The sequence below is a fragment of the Suricata suricatta genome, chromosome 13 (assembly GCF_006229205.1).
Source record: "Suricata suricatta isolate VVHF042 chromosome 13, meerkat_22Aug2017_6uvM2_HiC, whole genome shotgun sequence".
Classification (NCBI taxonomy): domain Eukaryota; kingdom Metazoa; phylum Chordata; class Mammalia; order Carnivora; family Herpestidae; genus Suricata; species Suricata suricatta.
In genome coordinates, this window is record NC_043712.1 from 35,842,023 (window position 1) to 35,856,422 (window position 14,400).

Below are 14,400 nucleotides of genomic sequence, written 5' to 3' on the forward strand. Positions count from 1 at the left end.
GCTGTATGGATATATAAAACAATCTCAAAACAGCTTAAGCAACAGAGGAAATGTATTAGTCAATTTTCTCCAGCAATGCATAACTATTTAGTACAGAGAGAGGGAAGGTGAGAGATTATGTTCTTTTAGGGTTAGGGTTTTACTAGATGAATACATTTTTTAAAAATTTTTATTTTTTAAAGTTTACTTACTGGGGCGCCTGGGTGGCTCAGTCGGTAAAGTGTCCGGCTTCGGCTCAGGTCACCATCTCACGGTTCGTGGATTCGAGCCCTGCACTGGGCTTTGTGCTGACAGCTAACTCAGAGCCTGGAGCCTGCTTCAGATTCTGTATCTCTCCTCTGACCCTCCCCTGCTCGCACTGTCTCTCTCTGTCTCTCAAAAATAAATAAAAAACATTAAAAAATAAAAAAATATATAAAGCTTACTTACTTATTTTGAAAGAGAGTGAGCAAGCACAGGAGGCGCAGAGAAAGGGAGAGAGAGAGAGAATCCCAAGCTGACTCCACACGGACGGTGCAGAACAAGAACTCACAAACCATGAGATCATGACCTGAACTGAAATCTGGAATCACACACTCAACTGACTGAGCCACCCAGATGCCCCTAGATGAATATATTTTTTTACAATTTTTTAAATGTTATTTATTTATTCTGAGAGAGAGAGAGAGAGAGAGAGCGAGAGAGAGCAGGCATGTGCTTGCACAAGCAGAGGGTAAGAGAGAGAGAGAGGGAGACAAAGAATCCCAAGCAGGCTCCACTCTGTCAGAGCACAGGCCAAAGCCGGGTTCAATTCCATGAACCATGAGATCGTTACCTTAGCCAAAATCAAGAGTTGGGGGCTTAACTGACTAAGCCAATCAGGGAGCCTAGATGAATATATTTTTAAAAGAATACTTATAATGTGAATTAAATTTTAATTAAGTTAAAGGGCTAACATTGAGAGTACTTTAACAAGTAAATGGAAAACAATAAGCCATAAACCATAAAGTCTAAATAGCAAATGGGAAAATGCTTATGAAATGTTAAAAGAAAGCAGAATATAAAATAATTTTAATGCTATAATTACATTGCTACAAACTTTATATATGCACATAAATAGGAAGTATAGACAGATGGGGTTACAGGCGATTTAAATTTATTTTATTATTATTTGTTTTATTTTTAAATTGTTATTATATACAGTAAAACCTTGGATTGCAAGTAACTTGTTCTGTACATGTTCTGCAAGATGAGCAAATATTTCTAGTACATTTTAACTTGATAGAGGAGCAATGTCTTGCAATAAGAGTAGTATGTGACGCCACATGTCACATGATTTCTCTCTCTCTGTGGGATTGTGGGTGACTGTCTCCCATGCTTGGATGCTCAGTCTCAGAATGTGGTTTTTGGCAGAAATCAGTGATTTTTCAGAATGTTACCAGGTGCCCACAACTGGTACTACTGTATTTTTGGTCACTTCAAAGCACCTATGGACGGTCCTTTGCTTTTCCACCCAAGAGTAAATTTAGGAAGGCTTTGCTTCATTTTTGGTCAGGCTGCCTGATGCCTGATTGCCAATTACATTAAAAGACAGTATATGACAAGAGTTTATTAATATTATACTGTAGTCAACATCCATGCGAGTATATACAATGGCTCCCATGCAGAAAAATGTTGAAAAGAAAGGTGGTAGAAGGAGATGACTCTAGTGTAAGTTAAGAAGGAAATCATCGAGAAGTATGAATGAAGTATGAGAATGGCCCAAATTGCAAGATTTTATAAGAACGCTATATCTGCATCTTGTCTGCAGAGGAGGAGGAGAAAAAGGCAGAGGAATCCCTCACTTCAAATGATATTAGGAAAATGTGTAAAATGTAGGAAACAAGTGCACAATTTTTGTAGAAAAGCACCACCCAAATTAGGCTTTAGCAGTGCAAGTGATGAATTTGTTTAACAACAATGCAATGTCACATTTCTGTGAAATCCTCAAAAGGAGGCAAAAGCAAGTGTCATTGGATAGGTTCCTTGTTAAAGCTGCACAAAAAGAAGAAGATTCCATTGAGCCAATAGATAGCATTTATTCTGTTAGTGATAGTGAAAGTTGTCCTACACAATAACCCTACACAATAAATCATCTCTCCCTCATATCAGCCATGAAGGTTTCCAAAGGTAAATATAGGTTAATTGGTTATTTTTCTTTCTATTTTGTATTTTCTTTATTCTTTTGCATTATATTACAGTATTGCAAGCATTTTTATATGAATATTTTTGGGTTATGGACTGAATCACCTGAATTTACATTATTTCTTGTAGGGAAATTTGCTTTGATTTACAAGTGCTTTGGACTACAAGTATGTTTCCGGAATGAATTATGCTCACAAACCAAGGTTTTACTGCACTTACTTATTTTTATTTATTTATATATATATATTTTTTACCGTATTTTGTTTTAAAAACACAGGTTTATTCTTTTTTCTTTTTAAAAATATAACAACTTTTTTTTTTATAGCTTATTGTCAAGTTGGTTTCCATATAACACCCAGTACTCTTCCCCACAAGTGCCCTCATCCATGTCCATCACCCCCCTGCCCCTCTCCCCTCCCCCTTCAGCCCTCAGTTTGTTCTCAGTATTCAAGAGTCTCTCAAGATTTGACTCTCTCCCTCTCCCTAACTCATTTTCTCCCCTTCCCCTCCCCATGGTCCTCTGCTAAGATTCTCTTTTAGTCCTATGAGTGAAAACATATGGTGTATATAAAATGGAATACTACATGGCAATGAGAAAGAATGAAATCTGGCCATTCGTAGCAATGCGGATGGGCCTCAAGGGTGTCATGCTAAGCGAAATAAGTCAGGCAGAGAAAGGCACTTACTTATTTTTAAAAACTCCTATTTATGTTTCAGTTCATGTTTAGCTTGATTTATAGATCTTCTTTTTGTAAAGTCTTTAGTCTACCAGTATAAACTGATCATGTTGCTTCCTTAAAATGTTTTATTTGATTAAGTTTATTGATTTTGAGAGAGACAGAGACAGTGTGAGTGGGGGAGGGGCAGAGAGAGAGAGGGAGAGAGAATCCCAAGCAGGTTCCGTGCTGCCAGCACAGAGCTGGATGTGGGGCTTAAGCTCATGGAACCATGAGTTCATGACTTGAGCTAAAACCAAGAGACACTTAACTGAATGAGCCACCCAGGTGCCTCTAAAACTTGTTTTATAGGGCTAAATCCAAACTCGTCCTGGGGCCAGACTAGAATTTCTGTGGATGTTACTAAATTCATGGATCTTTGATGAAAGCAAAAAAACCCTCAGGAATGTACATTTGCTGAACTAGGCTAATTTAAGTCAGTTCAGTTACCAAAATTCATTCATTACACAAATACTTATGGAGCTTATATTATCTGTCAGACGGTGTGTTAGGCACATGAATATATAGTAGAAAACCACCTAAGGAACAGGAAGACCTTTGGCTCAAGCCTGACATTCACAAAGGGCCTCAAACTTAGCCTTAAATGAATTAATATATGTAGTTATTAAAAAATAGCTTTGTTGACATATAATGAACATACTATAAAGCTTACCTTTTAAAAATGTACAACTCAGTGGTTTTTAGTATATTCACAGGGTTGTGCAACCATCACCACAATCTCATTTCCTAGAGGAAATTGAGCAAAAAGACTAAGGGTACTCAAAGGGAAGAAACTGCAGAGCTCTCCAATGTTCAACGTATATATTTTTAAAGCATATATATTCTTTTTTAAGTTTATATATTTATTTTGAGATAGAGAGCAGGGTAGGGGCAGAGAGATGGGGGAGAGAGAATTCTAAGCAGGCTCCATGCTGTGAGCGCAGAGCCTGACATGGGACTTGAACTCACAAACCACAAGATCATGACCTGAGCTAAAATAGTCAGACGCTTAACCAACTGAACCACTCAGGCACCCCTAAAGTATAAACATTATTATAAAATAATCTAAAAACAAAATTTTTTATATACTATAAATAAGAAAGTATGACTAGAAAAAATTTTCTTGGCTTTGGGCTAGAAAGGGTCAGCATATTAGCACAGGTCTTAGATTAAAGGGCAACAGGGATCTATAATTCATTCCTGGTTCCAAGCAGCTTGTTAAATTAATGTTACTGATTTCACATAGGAATTCATATGTATGCAAAACACATTTTGGTTATATTTCTTTCATATCATGATTGGGTACTGGTGGGTAGTCAGCTGAAGACAATGGGCTCTCAAACTCAACCATTTATTTGAACCTTTAACTACTTTGGTATCAAGACTCAGCAGAATCATCTTCATTGGTAGCTTTCAAACTGTGGTTTCACAGGGGATTGTGAAAGGGAGGTGAAGGGAATGGAGAGGAAAAGAGGGGAAGGGAACGACCAGGTTAGACTCTACTTCCCCTGGCTCCTTGCCTTCAACCAAAACAGCTCAGATTTTCTTTCTTTTTTTTCTCTAGATTTTATCTTTTTGTATCCACTTTCTTGTGGAATATACTTGAACAAAGAACTCCCCTCTTTAAAAAGTTTGAGATTCTCTATTCTTTACTACAGATCTTTACAAGCCTAACACAAAGCCACAGTGGTCTTTGGTTTTCATGAGATCAATGATCCTTGTTAACTTTTACTACCATTTGGTTGTTAGAAAGGACTCACAAATGCATAAGGAGGCAGGTGGTTCTGCTTCCAGGCCTCTCTTCTCCAATCACTGTCATTAGGGATGAATAAACTAGTGATATTGTAGGTTGCTGTATTGGATATCAAGCAAAGCACATTACATAAATCGACCTATAAATGGAAATAAATATTACATTATCTAAGAAGTTAACGATAGCTATAAGTATAAAGTAAAGAGAATAACATTTTAAAGAAGTAGAATAGCTCTTATACAACCAAGTAAGAGACATCCTTCAAAGTAGTCACCTTGAAAGACTTAATTCATTCTAGAAGTGCTCCTATTCAAAATATTTCTAGAACTCCTCTTTTGGAACTACAAAAAACCCATTTAGCCAACTCACAAAACTATCACTGTTTTAAGCCAGTGTTGTATTAAAAAAAAATTTTTTTTTTTAAATTAGAGAAAGGAGAGAGTGCATGTGCGAGCAGAGGGGAGGGGCAGAGGGGAAGGGAGAGACTCTCCATGTTGGGCATGGAACCTGAGGTGGAACTCAATCCCATGACCCTGGGATCATGACCTGAGCCAAAATCAAGAGTTGGATGTTCAACCAACTGAGCCACCCATGTACCCTTAAGCCACAAGGTTTTAGGGTGGTTTGGTACATAGTAATATATAAGTAGGACAGAAACATTTAAATCATTATGCTTTGGGGAATATTTAAAGGAAATAATTAGCCTTACAGAAAAACTCTAGCTATGCAAAATGATCAGAGAACAGGTTGGTCTAGATTAAAAAAAGTTTGACTGTATCCTTAAATAAACAGAATACAACACTTTAAAAAACAAGACAATAGGGACACATGGGTGGCTCAGTCCGTTAAGCCTCTGTCTTCAACTCAGGTCATGATCTCGCATTCCTGGGTTCAAGCCCTGCATGGGGATCTGTACTGACAACTCAGAGCCTGGAGCCTGCATCAGATTCTGTGTCTCCCTCTCTGTGTGTCCTTCCCCTGTTTATGCTCTGTCTCTCTTTTTCAAAAATGAATAAGCATTAAACAATAATAAAAAATTTTAAAAACCAAGAAAATAATATTTTGTAAGAGAAATTCATGATGAATGGGATCAGCAGTAGGTCCCCAACTTTCTCCTCTTGAGTTTTGGCTTTTTTCATTAGGGTCACCTGAACCCTATCTACTCTGACTTTAGGAATACTCTGCTCTTCTTTTTTCCTTTAGTGAGCATGAATAAAAATAACTTTCCATTATTCCCTGAATACACTAAATATAAGACTATATTTTCTTTTTTAAGAGTGTACAATAAAAGAAAGGAGGTATAAAAGTATGAAAACAGATAAACAAATTAAATATAGCTTTTAAGATACTAAGATAAACAAGTTAAGTATAGATTTTGGATCCTAAGATAGCTAAAGGCTAGCCAGAAGTTGGCTGGCCCAGTTTTTATCTCTACCCAGTTATCAATCTATTGTCCTTGACTATAGGACCTCAAACAAAACAAAAACACAGCAGATATTTCAAAGCTCAGTGTCTTATCTTCCTGAAGATAAAAGACTATCTGATTAAGTCAAGAATTCTAGAGAACAGAGGATTTCTTCTTGATGTATCAAAATTAATTTTTAAAAAGCTTCACGTATTTTGGTAAAACTTCTTTAAAAGGTACTTTTTACTTATACACTTTTGTTTATATATAGTATATAGGTTATAAATTAACTTTTTCTTTTTTAAAAACTTTTTCTTGATGATTCACTATGAACACGAATTAATATACTAGGCTAAAATACAGTACTGTTCTCAGTGTCTATTAAGGACTTGCATACCAAATCATCAAACCCGTTTTTATTCAATAGGCAAGAGAAAGAAATAAAAAGCATCAGAGTCTCTGTTTGCAGATGACATGATCTTACAAGCAGAAAACCCTAAAGATTCGCCTCCAAAACTGTTAGAGTTAACAAATAAATCTGGCAAAGTTGCAGGACACAAAATCAACACCTAAAAATCTGTGTTCCTACACACCAGAGAACAATAAGGAAACAGTTCCATTTACAAGAACATCAAAAAGAATAAAATACTTAGGAATAAGCTTAATCAAGGAGGTAAAAGGCTTGTATACTAAAAACTATAAATCTTTGCAAAAAGAAATTAAAAAGACACAAATAAGTGGAAAGATATCCTGTGTTCATGGATTGCAAAACTTAACGCAGTTGAGGTAACAAAACTTGTAATATGTGACAACACAGACATTATGCTAAGTGAAATAAACTAAGCATAAAAAGAAAAACATTACCTTATTTCACTTATATGAGGTACTTAATAGTTAAATTAGTGAACCAAAGAGTGGAGTGGTGGTTGCTAGGGGCTGGGGGAGTGGGAAATGGGGAGTTGTTGTTCAATGGGTATAAAGCTTCAGTACAGCAAGATGAATAAACTCTAGAGATCTGCTGTACTACAGTGTATCTATACTCAGCAATAGGGGCATGCATCCTGCTGGCTCAGTCTGTGAAGCATGTGACTCTTGATCTTGGGTTTGAGTTCAAGCCCCATGTTGAGTGTAAAGCTTACTTAAAAATAAAATCTTTTAAAAAAACAACAAAAAACCAAACCAATATATTGGTTTTTTTTTTTTTTAATTTTTTAAATGTCTTTTACTTGTTTTTTGAGAGACAAAGAGAGACATCGTGAGCAGAGGAGGGTCAGAGAGAGAGGGAGACACAGAATCCAAAGCAGGCTCCAGGCTCTGAGCTGTCAGCACAGAGCCTGATGCAGGGCTCAAACCCACAAACCCAGAGATCATGACCTGGGCCAAAGTTGGATGCTTAATCCACTGAGTCACCCAGGTGCCCCTAAACCAATATATTGCTAAGTGTTCTTCCACATTAATAATAATAATAAATAAAAGATGTCAATACTACCCAAAGCACTCTGCAGATTCAATGCAATCATTTTCAAAACCCTAACAGTATATTTTGCAGAAATAGAAAAATCCACCCTAAAATTCATATGGAATCTGAAGGGATCCTGAATACAAAACAATCTTGAAAAAGAAGAATAAGTTTGCAAGTCTCACATTTCCTAATTCTGAAACTTACTACAAAACAGTAATCAAAAGAGTGTGGTATTGCCATAAATATAGACATACAGACCTGTGGAAGAGAATAGCAAGCCCAGAAATAACTCTGGCATACTTGGTCAAATGATTTTTGATAAGAATGCCAAGACTATTCAATGGGGGAAAGAACAGTCTTTTCAATAAATGGTGTTGGGAAAATTGATATTTACATGTAAAAGAATGAGGTTGGGCTACTGTCTTATATTATGTACAAAAATTAACTCAAAATGGGTTAAAGACTTAACCATAATACATAAAACTATAAAGACGTTAGGAGAAGTCATAGGGGGGAAACGTCATGAAATGGGATTTGGCAATGATTTCTTAAATATTACACCAAAAGCACAGGCAACAAAAGAAAAAACAGGCAAAATGTATTTCACCAAAATTTATAATTTTTGGTTTTATTTTTTAATGTTTACTTATTTATTTTGAGGGGATTATTTATTTTGAGGGGATGAGGGGCAGAAGAGAGGGAGACAGAATTCCATGCAGGATCCACGCTGTCAGTGCAGAACCTGATGCGGGGCTCAATCTCATGAAATGTGAGATCATAACGTGGGCCAAAACCAAGGTTGGTCACTCAACTGATTGAGCTACCCAGGTGCCCCCAAATTTAAAACTTTTGTGCATCAAAGGACAATTAACAGAGTGAAAAGACAACCCACAGAATGGGAGCAGGAATATATTTTCTGATCATATATCTGTTAAGGGACTTCTATCTAGAACTCAACAAAGAAAGACATATAACCCAATTTAAAAATGGGCAAAGGATTTCAAAAAATATTTCTCTAAAGAAAATATAAAAATGGCCAATAAGCCCATGAAAAGATGCTCAGCATCACTCGTCATTAAAGAAATGCAAATCAAAACCACAATGAGATATCACTTCACATCCATTAGTTTGACAGTTACTAAAGAAATAAAAACAGAAACAGAAAATAACTAGTGCTGGCAAGGATGTGGAAAAATTGGAACACTTTATATTGTGGGAACATAAAATTACCATCGAATCCAGCAATTCCATTCTGGGTATATACCCAAAAGAATTAAAAGAAGGAACTCAAACATATTTGGACACCCATGTTCACAGCAGCATTATTCACAATAGCCAAAAGGTAGAAGCAACCCAAGTGTCCATTAATGAATGAAAAAAATAAATAGGTTATACCATATATACTGACAAATATTATTCAGCCTTAAAAAGGAAGGAAATTCAGATATGAGCTGCAAAATGGATGAACCCTGAAGATATTATGTTAAATAAAATAAACTAGTCACAGATATATGATTTAACTTACATGAAGTATCTAAAGGAGTCACATTCATAGAGAAAGAAAGCAGAATGGTAGTTGCCAGGGCTCTGGGGAAGAAGAAATAAGAGTTACTGTTTAATGAGTATGGAGTTTCAGCTTAAGATGAAAAAGTTTTGTAGATGGATGGTGGTGATAGATGGATAACAATGTGACTATACTTAATACCACTAAACTGTATGTATGCTAAAGAATGGTTAAAATTTCTCCAAAGAAGACATTCAGATGGCCAATAGACACACAAAAATATGCTCAATATCACTCTTCACCAGAGAAATGCACACCAAAACCACAATGAGATACCACTTCATACCTGTCAGAATGGCTAAAATCAAAACACTACAAACAACAATGGCAAGGATGTGGAGAAAAAGGAAGAACCTTCTTGTATTATTGGTGAGAATGCAAACTAGTGCAGCTACTGTGAAAAATAGTTTGGAGTTTCCTCAGAAAATTAAAAATAGAACTACCCTACAATCCAATAATACAACACAAAAAATACAAAAGCACTAATTCAAAGGGATGCCTCCTCCTCTATGTTTATAGCAGCTTTATTTACAATAGCCAAACTATGGAAGCAGCCTAATGTCCATCAATAGATGAATGGATAAAGAAGATGTGTCATATAAATACAGCAGAGTACTATTCAGCCATAAAAAAGAATGAAATCTTGCCATTTCCAACAACATGGACAGAGTTAGAGTACAACGTTAAGCAAAATTAGGCAAATACCATAGGATCTCACTCATTTGTAAAAGTTAAGAAACAAAACAAATGAGCAAAGGGAAAAAAAAGAGAAAGAAAGAGAAACAAATCAAGAAATACACTATAGAGAACAGGGGTGCCTGGGCAGCTCAGTTGGTTAAACATCTGACTTTGGCTCAGGTCATGATCTCAAGATCTGCGGGTTCGAGCCCCATGTTAGGTTCTGTGCTGGCAGCTCAGAGCCTGGAGCCTGCTTCAGATTCCTTGTCTCCCTCTATCTTTGCCCCTCCCCCACTCTTGCTCTGTCTCTCAAAAATAAACATTAACTATAGAGAACAAACTGCTGGTTACCAGAGGCGAGGTGGGTGGGGGAATGGGGAGAATAGGGGATAGGGATTAAAAAGCACACTTATCATGATGAAAATAAAATGATAAAAAGAATGATTAAAATGGTAAATTTTATGTTATATACACTATACCACCATTAAAAAAAGTTAATGTGGTACAAGAGAGCTTATGCTAAGAGTTACACATTTTGTTAGAACCTACCCCCCCTGCCCCCATCCCACTCTAATCCCGACTCCTAGTCATCTCTTTCAGAGCCATGTTGATATCTGGCCATTCAAAATAATACTTTTACTTTGCACAACAGATACTATAATAGCCTATGCCAATGTCTGAATGGGTGTTTTCTGGGTAACCCAAACACTGATCAATCTCTACAGAGCCTGCCCTTACCCTAATGTGTCATGAGTTGCCTCAGTCAAGTGACTTTTAATAGAGTGCTCAGTCACTGCGTATGAGTAACAGAAGAAAAGGGTGAGTTATTGTCCTACGTTTACAGGGAGAAAATTAGAACGCATAAGCCTGTCCATGAAGTAGGGGCGCCAGATTTAGCAAATAAAAGTACAGGACACCTTGTTGTTTATATGAAATTCAAATTTAACTTGGCACCTTGTATTTTATCTGGCAACATGCTTAAGTACTAGAAGTTGAAGAGAAGATAAATAAAATAATCCAGAGTGTTTTGGGCTCACTGAGGTCTTACTTAATACGGAGCCTAAACAGGAAAAAGTAAAAAACTCCTTAAAAATGTATTGGACACCCCTCTCCCCTGCTCAAAAAAAAAAAAAAAAAAAAATTGGTCTCCAGACATAATGCCTTTGTTTAATACAACTCAGGAGCCTCTCCTGGCTTTGGGTTTCTGTGGTCCAAGACTTACTTTGTAAAGATAGATCAGAGGATGGGGAAAAAAGAAGAGGGATAAATCAAAACTAGAAATAGGTGGGAACATACTCAGCTTCCTGTTAGGCCTGGCCTCGAAAAGGGACTCAACACATAAAAAAAAATCAGAGGAAATCGGATTGTGACCTGGCTCAAAGTGGAAGAGAAACAATGGTGGTCGGTGCCCTACAGCCAGATAGGAGAAGCACAGCTAACAGAATATCTGGGATAGCGGTGGGATCTCTCTTCCTTCCCCAAAGCCATAACACTGCCTCCTAAGAAACTCCAATCACTATTTTTACTGACTAATACTCTGAGCCCAGGTTACAATAAAGCTAGTACTTGCCAGGCAACTACTCAGCTTAACAACTCCTACAGCTTCCCAGCCATTTTTTCATCACTCTGCAATATCATCTACTTCCTCACAAAACCTGGGTCAAAAACGAGGTCTCTGAACCCTGTCTTACCCTCAGGAATCTCAATCTGTTCAGGTTTTCCTCCTAAGAATCAATACAAAAACAGGTTTCAGGCTGAGAAGGCCATCTTGAAAAGGCTCACATTCTCATTTATTACTCCTGACACTGTTCACATAGTGGTAATCCCTGCCTGACTCTGGTCTACTAAGATATAAATGGCCCATGTGGCCTGACCATACTACAGTATTTAGGAATTTTTGATATCTATCACACTAGGCCTGCTTGGAATGTCTACCATTCCAGTCTCTGAAGGGTGTGGGTGGGAGTATCCAGGAGCTAAAGGGTAAAATCAACAAGGTCCTTCATTCCTCAACCTGTCCTGAAGCACCAGCTGACTAGCTACACTGAGTCAGCTTTTAAAGGTTGTGGCTGGCCTCCAGAATTCTTCCCCAGAGGGAGTAGTTAGTCGCTAGGGCAAGAGGGGCAGGTCACTTGGGCAAAGCTCTTTCAAGATTATGTGGGCACCTCTAAGGCACTTACCAGTAAGAACTTCTCCAGACCCCAGCCCTCATTATTTTATATATATGTGTATGTGTATGTGTGGGTGAGTGTATATATATATATATATGAGCGTATATATATATATACACACATACACATATATATATACACACACACATATACACATACACATATGTATCTTTGTACAGAGGACATGGGAGGAAAACATGATATATAGAAGGTCCTATCGAAATGAAATTTAGATTCATGAATTGAAAGACTGAATATATCCCATTTTAGGCTCCTGATATGAGCATCACAAGTAATCCCCCACATGTTCTTCCTCCCCCCCCTTCATATAACTGGAGACACCTTTCCCACCAAACCACTCTGCCTCACACCCTCTGCATTGGGGCTCATTCATTCATTTATCCACCCATCAAATACTTGCTGTGTTGCTAACATGTGCCAGGCACTGTGCTTGGCGCTGGGGATACAAATGAATAGTGTACTGTCTTTGCCTCCAGAACTCTTCCCAAGCCAGCCCTGGGCACGGGATCACCGTGCCCTTCACAGCAGGTAAGAGCGGTGGCAGGGGACTGGCAAAATGTCAGGCCAAACATTTTCCTAAGGTGAGAGTGAGAAAAAGACCCTATTCTAGCTCAGGAAGATGACAACTTGGAGGCCAGGGGGCCAACGGGGCGGTGGGCACCCAGGACCCGCCTGGGACTGGCTGCGCGGAGGCCCCTGCTACAGTCCTGGGGTTGGGTGCTCTGCAGCCGCGCTCCCCCAGGGCCCTCACAGGAGATGCGGGTACAACGATGACAGCTGGGCGCGAGTCAGCTGAGGGGTGTCACCGAAGGGACAGTTTGAGGAGACGGTTGGGGTGGATCTGGGATGACGCCCCAAGGGATGTTTGGTTCTTGGGGCTTGAGGGTTCAGTGGATGGTAGAGCCGAAGTGTCAGGAGGGCAGAAGGTGGGAGGGGACCGAGAGGGTGGGATGAAGGGCCACGGAGAAGGGCTGAGGGGAAGAGCCGGGGCACAGCTTTCTCCTCAGGGATTGTTTGGAACGTGAGGGCAATGGGTCTTCCGGACCCCACCAGCCCCCAGAGAGGCGTCCCTACCTCGTTTCTCGCCTCAGCTTGACCCCACGGTGTCCACGGCGTTGGTGTCAGCGGCTGCGCGGCCGGCGGCGTCTCGCGCCCTCCTAGGGTAGCTTTGCAGCTGAGACAGGCCGGCGCCCCCCGCCTCTCCTGACGGGTTGGTAATGTCCGGTTCCCCCTGAGCCGCGGCGCCGATGGTCCAACCTGGGTTGCCCTCAGGCCGCCCCTCCGGACGGCGCGTTGGTTCGGTCCTCTGAGCCCGCGGTGTTTTGCCCACCTCCCCGGCTTCTCGATGTGATGGGTGCAGCGAGTCACGCGCAGAGCTTTCCCGCGAGCGGAGAGGCGAGGCTCCGGCCGCCGCCCCGCCTTCTGCGGGCCGCGCCCCGCCCCTTCGGGGTGGTGCGCAGCGAGGCGCCGATCTAGCCTTCGGGAACCCCGGTGACCCTTAGTCGTGGGCCTATGGCTGCGAAGTCAGGTGTATCTGCGCACCCACTTTCGCCTAAAGCAGCAATTCTCAACCCTGACACCTCAGGAGACCCTCTTAGGGAAAACAGAAAATGAAAATAGAGTAACAAAACCAAGGCCTGACCTCGGAGGAGACGGGCTGAATCGGGATCACTGGGACAAGAGTGAAGTGGTGGTTGGGAGGTGCCCGGGCTGTGATGTTTTTAAAGGTACCCCATGCATCACCAGGTTAAGAATCTTGGTAAAACCTGGAACTGACAAAGACTCTCTCCTTTGACCAAAACTCTAGGATCCTCTGAGTTCTCTGCTGGACTAGGCCTAACCTTGGGCTTCCTACAGGGAATTCAGTTTGAACAAGAATCCTGCTAAGTCAGTTTAGTTAGAACCCCCCACCTTTGGTATCTGACCACCCTTCTTATCTTACCACCCTAGTCTGCCTTCAGCAAGAATTCTGTTGAGACCCTTTAGCAAGAATCCACCTTACCCCTGATGTATCATCTTAGCAATTGTTATCTGTGGTCTGAATGTCTGTCTCAAATTCACACATGGAAATATCCTCAAAGGTGACAGCATTAGTAGGCTGGAGCCTTTGAGAAGTGGCTGCATCATGAGGGTGGCACCCACATAAATTGAATTAGTGATCTTCTGGACAAGGTCTCTCTGCTCCCTAACCCAATCCTACAGGTGAGGATACAAGGGGAAGTCTGCTGCCAAGAAGGGAGCCCTCACCCAACCATCCTGCCACTCTGATCTCTGATTTCTAGCCTCCAGAACTGTGAGAGATAAATTTGTTTATAAGCTACAGAGCTGTGGTATTTCATTAAAGCTGCCTGCACAAAGACAGTAATTTTCCATTCACTGACCCCTACTCTGTTCCTTGGCTGTAAAATCCCCAATTGTTCTTGTTGGTGTCTGAGTTGAGCTTAATCTCTCCCCCAGTGCAAAACCC

At 39.9% G+C, this 14,400-nt stretch overlaps 1 protein-coding gene across 1 annotated transcript in view; it reads right to left on the minus strand.

Moving 5' to 3' along the window:
* The window catches only part of RUSC2 (RUN and SH3 domain containing 2), a 63,349-nt gene extending 50,070 nt beyond the window's left edge, over positions 1-13,279 (minus strand). The window contains exon 1 of the mRNA XM_029920133.1: positions 13,008-13,279. The gene's annotated coding sequence lies outside the window, so the exon portion shown is untranslated. The remainder of the gene's footprint in view (positions 1-13,007) is intronic.
* Positions 13,280-14,400: the final 1,121 nt, after the last annotated feature.